The sequence below is a fragment of the Phalacrocorax carbo genome, chromosome 19 (assembly GCF_963921805.1).
Source record: "Phalacrocorax carbo chromosome 19, bPhaCar2.1, whole genome shotgun sequence".
NCBI classification, from domain to species: Eukaryota; Metazoa; Chordata; class Aves; order Suliformes; family Phalacrocoracidae; genus Phalacrocorax; species Phalacrocorax carbo.
The window spans coordinates 7664038-7673315 of NC_087531.1; positions in this window are offsets into that span (position 1 = coordinate 7664038).

The following is a 9278-nucleotide window of genomic DNA, read 5'->3' on the forward strand; positions in this document are numbered from 1 at the left end:
CAGTCCGTGCGTCAGACTGACTGACTCCCTGCCGCAGTCAGCCAGTGCGTCAGAGACTGACTGACTCCCTGCCGCAGTCAGCCAGTGCGTCAGAGACTGACTGACTGGCTCCCTGCCGCAGTCAGTCAGTGCGTCAGAGACTGACTGACTGACAGACTCCCTGCCGCAGACAGTCAGGCAGTGCGTCAGAGACTGACTGACTGACTCCCTGCCGCAGACAGTCCGTCCGTCAGACTGACTGACTGACTCCCTGCCGCAGTCAGTCCGTCCGTCCGAGACTAACAGACTGACTCCCTGCCGCAGACAGTCAGTCTGTCAGAGACTGTCTGACAGCCTGACTCCCTGCCGCAGACAGTCAGTCCATCAGAGACTGTCTTACTCCCTGCCACAGACAGTCAGTCCATCAGAGACTGTCTGACTCACTGACTGACTCCCTGCCGCAGACAGTCAGTCCGTCCGAGACTGTCTGACAGACTGACTCCCTGCCGCAGTCAGTCAGGCAGTGCGTCAGAGACTGACTGACTGACTCCCTGCCGCAGACAGTCCGTCCGTCAGACTGACTGACTCCCTGCCGCAGTCAGCCAGTGCGTCAGAGACTGACTGACTCCCTGCTGCAGACACACCGACCGTTAGACAGACTGACTGACTCCCTGCCGCAGACAGTCCGTCCGTCAGACTGACTGACTGACTCCCTGCCACAGACAGTCAGTCCGTCAGAGACTGTCTGACTCACTGACTGACTCCCTGCCATAGTCAGTCCGTCCGTCCGAGACTGACTGACAGACTGACTCCCTGCCGCAGACAGTCAGTCCGTCCGAGACTGTCTGACAGACTGACTCCCTGCCGCAGTCAGTCAGTCCGTCAGAGACTGTCTGACTCCCTGCCGCAGTCAGTCAGTCCGTCAGAGATTGTCTGACTCCCTGCCGCAGTCAGTCAGTCCGTCAGAGATTGAGTGACTCACTGACTGACTGACTTCCTGCCGCAGTCAGTCAGTCAGTCCGTCAGAGACTGACTCCCTGCCGCAGTCAGTCAGTCCGTCAGAGCCTGACTGAGTGACTGACTGACTCCCTGCAGCAGTCAGTCAGGCAGTGCGTCAGAGCCTGACTGAGCGACTGACTGACTCCCTGCCGCAGTCAGTCAGGCAGTGCTTTAGACACGGACTGAGCGACTGACTGACTTCCTGCCGCAGTCAGTCAGTCAGTGCGTCAGAGACGGACTGAGCGACTGACTCCCTGCCGCAGTCAATCAGTGCGTCAGAGACTGACTGCCTGACTGACTGGCTCCCTGCCGCAGTCAGTCAGTGGGTCAAAGACTGACTGACTGACTGGCTCCCTGCCGCAGTCAGTCAGTGGGTCAGAGACTGACTGACTGACTCCCTGCCGCAGTCAGTCAGTGGGTCAGGGACTGACTGACTGACTGGCTACCTGCCGCAGTCAGTCAGTGCGTCAGAGACTGACTGACTGACTGGCTCCCTGCCGCAGTCAGTCAGTGGGTCAGGGACTGACTGACTGACTGGCTCCCTGCCGCAGTCAGACAGAGCGTCACAGACTGACTGAGTGACTGTCTCCCTGCCGCAGTCAGTCAGAGCGTCAGAGACTGACTGACTGACTGGCTCCCTGCCGCAGTCAGTCAGTGCGTCAGAGACTGTCTGACTCCCTGCCGCAGTCAGTCAGTGCGTCCGTCAGAGACTGACTCCCTGCCGCAGTCAGTCAGTCAGTCCGTCAGAGACTGACTGAGCGACTGACTGACTCCCTGCCGCAGTCAGTCAGGCAGTGCGTCAGAGCCTGACTGAGCGACTGACTGACTCCCTGCCGCAGTCAGTCAGGCAGTGCGTCAGAGACTGACTGAGCGACTGACTGACTCCCTGCCGCAGTCAGTCAGGCAGTGCGTCAGAGACTGACTGAGTCCCTGCCGCACTCAGTCAGGAAGTGCGTCAGAGATGGACTGAGTCCCTGCCGTAGTCAGTCAGTCCGTGCGTCAGAGACTGACTGACCGACCGGCTCCCTGCCGCAGTCAGTCAGTCCGTGCGTCAGAGACTGACTGACCGACCGGCTCCCTGCCGCAGTCAGTCAGTCCGTGCGTCAGAGACTGACTGACCGACCGGCTCCCTGCCGCAGTCAGTCAGTCCGTGCGTCAGAGACTGACTGACCGACCGGCTCCCTGCCGCAGTCAGTCAGTCCGTGCGTCAGAGACTGACTGACCGAGTCCCTGCCGCAGTCAGTCAGTACGTCCGTCAGAGACTGACTGACCGGCTCCCTGCCGCAGTCAGTCAGTCCGTCCGTCAGAGACTGACTGACCGGCTCCCTGCCGCAGTCAGTCAGTCCGTCCGTCAGAGACTGACTGGCTCCCTGCCGCAGTCAGACAGAGCGTCACAGACTGACTGACTGACTGACTGTCTCCCTGCCGCAGTCAGTCAGAGCGTCAGAGACTGACTGACGGACTGGCTCCCTGCCGCAGTCAGTCAGTCCGTGCGTCAGAGACTGACTGACTGACTGCCTGGCTCCCTGCCGCAGTCAGTCAGTGCGTCAGAGACTGACTGACTGACTGGCTCCCTGCCGCAGTCAGTCAGTGCGTCAGAGACTGACTGACTGACTGGCTCCCTGCCGCAGTCAGTCAGTGCGTCAGAGACTGACTGACTGACTGACTGGCTCCCTGCCGCAGTCAGTCAGAGCGTCACAGACTGACTGACTGACTGTCTCCCTGCCGCAGTCAGTCAGAGCGTCATAGACTGACTGACTGACTGAGTCCCTGCCGCAGTCAGTCAGTCTGTGCGTCAGACACTGACTGACGGACCGGCTCCCTGCCGCAGTCAGTCAGTCCGTGCGTCAGAGACTGACTGACCGACCGGCTCCCTGCCGCAGTCAGTCAGTCCGTGCGTCAGAGACTGACTGACCGACCGGCTCCCTGCCGCAGTCAGTCAGTCCGTGCGTCAAAGACTGACTGACCGAGTCCCTGCCGCAGTCAGTCAGTCCGTGCGTCAGAGACTGACTGACCGAGTCCCTGCCGCAGTCAGTCAGTCCGTCCGTCAGAGACTGACTGACCGAGTCCCTGCCGCAGTCAGACAGAGCGTCACAGACTGACTGACTGACTGACTGTCTCCCTGCCGCAGTCAGTCAGAGCGTCAGAGACTGACTGACTGACTGTCTCCCTGCCGCAGTCAGTCAGAGCGTCAGAGACTGACTGACTGACTGGCTCTCTGCCGCAGTCAGTCAGAGCGTCAGATACTGACTGACTGACTGGCTCCCTGCCGCAGTCAGTCAGTGCGTGCGTCAGAGACTGACTGACCGAGTCCCTGCCGCAGTCAGTCAGTCCGTGCGTCACAGACTGACTGACCGAGTCCCTGCCGCAGTCAGTCAGTCCGTCCGTCAGAGACTGACTGACCGAGTCCCTGCCGCAGTCAGTCAGTCCGTCCGTCAGAGACTGACTGGCTCCCTGCCGCAGTCAGACAGAGCGTCAGAGACTGACTGACTGACTCCCTGCCACAGACAGTCCGTCCGTCAGACTGACTGACTGACTCCCTGCCGCAGTCAGTCCGTCCGTCCGAGACTGACTGACAGACTGACTCCCTGCCGCAGTCAGTCCGTCCGTCCGAGACTGACTGACAGACTGACTCCCTGCCGCAGACAGTCAGTGCGTCAGAGACTGACTGACTCCCTGCCGCAGACAGTCAGTCCGTCCGAGACTGTCTGACAGACTGACTGACTCCCTGCCGCAGTCAGTCAGTGCGTCAGAGACTGAGCGACTGACTGACTCCGTGCCGCAGTCAGTCAGTGCGTCAGAGACTCACTGACTGACTCCGTGCCGCAGTCAGTCAGTGCGTCAGAGACTGACTGACTGACTCCGTGCCGCAGTCAGTCAGTGTGTCAGAGACTGACTGACTGACTCCCTGCCGCAGTCAGTCAGTGGGTCAGGGACTGACTGACTGACTGGCTACCTGCCGCAGTCAGTCAGTGCGTCAGAGACTGACTGACTGACTGGCTACCTGCCGCAGTCAGTCAGTGCGTCACAGACTGACTGACTGACTGGCTACCTGCCGCAGTCAGTCAGTGCGTCAGAGACTGACTGACTGACTGGCTCCCTGCCGCAGTCAGTCAGTGGGTCAGGGACTGACTGACTGACTGGCTCCCTGCCGCAGTCAGACAGAGCGTCACAGACTGACTGACTGACTGTCTCCCTGCCGCAGTCAGTCAGAGCGTCAGAGACTGACTGACTGGCTCCCTGCCGCAGTCAGTCAGTGCGTCAGAGACTGTCTGACTCCCTGCCGCAGTCAGTCAGTCCGTCCGTCAGAGACTGACTCCCTGCCGCAGTCAGTCAGTCAGTCCGTCAGAGACTGAGCGACTGACTGACTCCCTGACGCAGTCAGTAAAGTCCGTCAGAGACTGACTGAGCGACTGACTGACTCCCTGCCGCAGTCAGTCAGGCAGTGCGTCAGAGCCTGACTGAGCGACTGACTGACTCCCTCCCTGCCGCAGTCAGTCAGGCAGTGCGTCAGAGACGGACTGACCGACTGAGTCCCTGCCGCAGTCAGTCAGGCAGTGCGTCAGAGACGGACTGACCGACTGAGTCCCTGCCGCACTCAGTCAGTCAGTGCGTCAGAGACGGACTGAGTCCCTGCCTCAGTCAGTCAGTGAGTGCGTCAGAGACTGACTGACCGACTGAGTCCCTGCCGCAGTCAGTCAGTGAGTGCGTCAGAGACTGACTGACCGACTGAGTCCCTGCCTCAGTCAGTCAGTGAGTGCGTCAGAGACTGACTGACCGACTGAGTCCCTGCCGCAGTCAGTCAGTACAGTGCGTCAGAGACTGACTGACCGACTGAGTCCCTGCCGCAGTCAGTCAGGCAGTGCGTCAGAGACTGACTGACCGACTGGCTCCCTGCCGCAGTCAGTCAGTCCGTGCGTCAGAGACTGACTGACCGACCGAGTCCCTGCCGCAGTCAGTCAGTCCGTCCGTCAGAGACTGACTGACCGAGTCCCTGCCGCAGTCAGTCAGTCCGTCCGTCAGAGACTGACTGACCGGCTCCCTGCCGCAGTCAGTCAGTCCGTCCGTCAGAGACTGACTGACCGAGTCCCTGCCGCAGTCAGTCAGTCCGTCCGTCAGAGACTGACTGTCTCCCTGCCGCAGTCAGTCAGAGCGTCAGAGACTGACTGACTGACTGGCTCTCTGCTGCAGTCAGTCAGAGCGTCAGATACTGACTGACTGACTCCCTGCCGCAGTCAGTCAGTGCGTCAGAGACTGACTGACTGACCGTCTCCCTGCCGCAGTCAGTCAGTGCGTCAGAGACTGACTGACTGACTCCCTGCCGCAGTCAGTCAGTGCGTCAGAGACTGACTGACTGACTGGCTCCCTGCCGCAGTCAGTCAGTGCGTCAGAGACTGACTGACTGACTGGCTCCCTGCCGCAGTCAGTCAGTGCGTCAGAGACTGACTGACTGACTGGCTCCCTGCCGCAGTCAGTCAGTGCGTCAGAGACTGACTGACTGGCTCCCTGCCGCAGTCAGTCAGTGCGTCAGAGACTGACTGACTGACTGGCTCCCTGCCGCAGTCAGTCAGTGCGTCAGAGACTGACTGACTGACTGACTCCGTGCCGCAGTCAGTCAGTGCGTCAGAGACTGACTGACTGACTGGCTCCTTGCCGCAGTCAGTCAGTGCGTCAGAGACTGACTGACTGACTGGCTCCCTGCCGCAGTCAGTCAGTGCGTCAGAGACTGACTGACTGCCTGGCTCCCTGCCGCAGTCAGTCAGTGCGTCAGAGACTGACTGACTGACTGGCTCCCTGCCGCAGTCAGTCAGTGCGTCAGAGACTGACTGACTGACTGTCTCCCTGCCGCAGTCAGTCAGTGCGTCAGAGACTGACTGACTGCCTGGCTCCCTGCCGCAGTCAGTCAGTGCGTCAGAGACTGACTGACTGCCTGGCTCCCTGCCGCAGTCAGTCAGTGCGTCAGAGACTGACTGACTGCCTGGCTCCCTGCCGCAGTCAGTCAGTGCGTCAGAGACTGACTGACTGCCCGGCTCCCTGCCGCAGTCAGTCAGTGCGTCAGAGACTGACTGACTGCCTGGCTCCCTGCCGCAGTCAGTCAGTGCGTCAGAGACTGACTGACTGCCTGGCTCCCTGCCGCAGTCAGTCAGTGCGTCAGAGACTGACTGACTGACTGGCTCCCTGCCGCAGTCAGTCAGTGGGTCAGGGACTGACTGACTGACTGTCTCCCTGCCGCAGTCAGTCAGAGCGTCAGAGACTGACTGACTGACTGGCTCCCTGCCGCAGTCAGTCAGAGCGTCAGAGACTGACTGACTGACTGGCTCCCTGCCGCAGTCAGTCAGAGCGTCAGAGACTGACTGACTGACTGGCTCCCTGCCGCAGTCAGTCAGTGCGTCAGAGACTGTGTGACTCCCTGCCGCAGTCAGTCAGTCCGTCCGTCAGAGACTGAGCGACTGACTGAGCGACTGACTGACTCCCTGACGCAGTCAGTCAGTCAGTCCGTCAGAGACTGAGCGACTGACTGACTCCCTGACGCAGTCAGTCAGTCCGTCAGAGACTGACTGAGCGACTGACTGACTCCCTGCCGCAGTCAGTCAGGCAGTGCGTCAGAGCCTGACTGAGCGACTGACTGACTCCCTGCCGCAGTAAGTCAGGCAGTGCGTCAGAGACTGACTGAGCGACTGACTGACTCCCTGCCGCAGTCAGTCAGGCAGTGCGTCAGAGACGGACTGAGTCCCTGCCGTAGTCAGTCAGTCCGTGCGTCAGAGACGGACTGAGTCCCTGCCGTAGTCAGTCAGTCCGTGCGTCAGAGACTGACTGACCGACCGGCTCCCTGCCGCAGTCAGTCAGTCCGTGCGTCAGAGACTGACTGACCGACCGGCTCCCTGCCGCAGTCAGTCAGTCCGTGCGTCAGAGACTGACTGACCGAGTCCCTGCCGCAGTCAGTCAGTTCGTCCGTCAGAGACTGACTGGCTCCCTGCCGCAGTCAGACAGAGCGTCACAGATGGACTGACTGACTGACTGTCTCCCTGCCGCAGTCAGTCAGAGCGTCACAGACTGACTGACTGACTGACTGGCTCCCTGCCGCAGTCAGTCAGTGCGTCAGAGACTGACTGACTGACTGCCTGGCTCCGTGCCGCAGTCAGTCAGTGCGTCAGAGACTGACTGACTGGCTCCCTGCCGCAGTCAGTCAGTGCGTCAGAGACTGACTGACTGACTGGCTCCCTGCCGCAGTCAGTCAGTGCGTCAGAGACTGACTGACTGGCTCCCTGCCGCAGTCAGTCAGTGCGTCAGAGACTGACTGACTGACTGGCTCCCTGCCGCAGTCAGTGAGTGCGTCAGAGACTGACTGACTGACTGGCTCCCTGCCGCAGTCAGTGAGTGCGTCAGAGACTGACTGACTGACTGGCTCCCTGCCGCAGTCAGTGAGTGCGTCAGAGACTGACTGACTGACTGGCTCCCTGCCGCAGTCAGTGAGTGCGTCAGAGACTGACTGACTGACTGGCTCCCTGCCGCAGTCAGTCAGTGCGTCAGAGACTGACTGACTGACTGAGTCCCTACCGCAGTCAGTCAGTGCGTCAGAGACTGACTGACTGACTGGCTCCCTGCCGCAGTCAGTCAGTGCGTCAGAGACTGACTGACTGACTGGCTCCCTGCCGCAGTCAGTGAGTGCGTCAGAGACTGACGGACTGACGGGCTCCCTGCCGCAGTCAGTGAGTGCGTCAGAGACTGACTGACTGACTGGCTCCCTGCCGCAGTCAGTCAGTGCGTCAGAGACTGACTGACTGACTGACTCCCTGCCGCAGTCAGTCAGGCAGTGCGTCAGAGACTGACTGACTGACTGACTAACTCCCTGCCGCAGTCAGTCAGGCAGTGCGTCAGAGACTGACTGACTGACTAACTCCCTGCCGCAGACAGTCCGTCCGTTAGACTGACTGACTGACTCCCTGCCACAGACAGTCCGTGCGTCAGACTGACTGACTCCCTGCCGCAGTCAGCCAGTGCGTCAGAGACTGACTGACTCCCTGCCGCAGTCAGCCAGTGCGTCAGAGACTGACTGACTGGCTCCCTGCCGCAGTCAGTCAGTGCGTCAGAGACTGACTGACTGACAGACTCCCTGCCGCAGACAGTCAGGCAGTGCGTCAGAGACTGACTGACTGACTCCCTGCCGCAGACAGTCCGTCCGTCAGACTGACTGACTGACTCCCTGCCGCAGTCAGTCCGTCCGTCCGAGACTAACAGACTGACTCCCTGCCGCAGACAGTCAGTCTGTCAGAGACTGTCTGACAGCCTGACTCCCTGCCGCAGACAGTCAGTCCATCAGAGACTGTCTTACTCCCTGCCACAGACAGTCAGTCCATCAGAGACTGTCTGACTCACTGACTGACTCCCTGCCGCAGACAGTCAGTCCGTCCGAGACTGTCTGACAGACTGACTCCCTGCCGCAGTCAGTCAGGCAGTGCGTCAGAGACTGACTGACTGACTCCCTGCCGCAGACAGTCCGTCCGTCAGACTGACTGACTCCCTGCCGCAGTCAGCCAGTGCGTCAGAGACTGACTGACTCCCTGCTGCAGACACACCGACCGTTAGACAGACTGACTGACTCCCTGCCGCAGACAGTCCGTCCGTCAGACTGACTGACTGACTCCCTGCCACAGACAGTCAGTCCGTCAGAGACTGTCTGACTCACTGACTGACTCCCTGCCATAGTCAGTCCGTCCGTCCGAGACTGACTGACAGACTGACTCCCTGCCGCAGACAGTCAGTCCGTCCGAGACTGTCTGACAGACTGACTCCCTGCCGCAGTCAGTCAGTCCGTCAGAGACTGTCTGACTCCCTGCCGCAGTCAGTCAGTCCGTCAGAGATTGTCTGACTCCCTGCCGCAGTCAGTCAGTCCGTCAGAGATTGAGTGACTCACTGACTGACTGACTTCCTGCCGCAGTCAGTCAGTCAGTCCGTCAGAGACTGACTCCCTGCCGCAGTCAGTCAGTCCGTCAGAGCCTGACTGAGTGACTGACTGACTCCCTGCAGCAGTCAGTCAGGCAGTGCGTCAGAGCCTGACTGAGCGACTGACTGACTCCCTGCCGCAGTCAGTCAGGCAGTGCTTTAGACACGGACTGAGCGACTGACTGACTTCCTGCCGCAGTCAGTCAGTCAGTGCGTCAGAGACGGACTGAGCGACTGACTCCCTGCCGCAGTCAATCAGTGCGTCAGAGACTGACTGCCTGACTGACTGGCTCCCTGCCGCAGTCAGTCAGTGGGTCAAAGACTGACTGACTGACTGGCTCCCTGCCGCAGTCAGT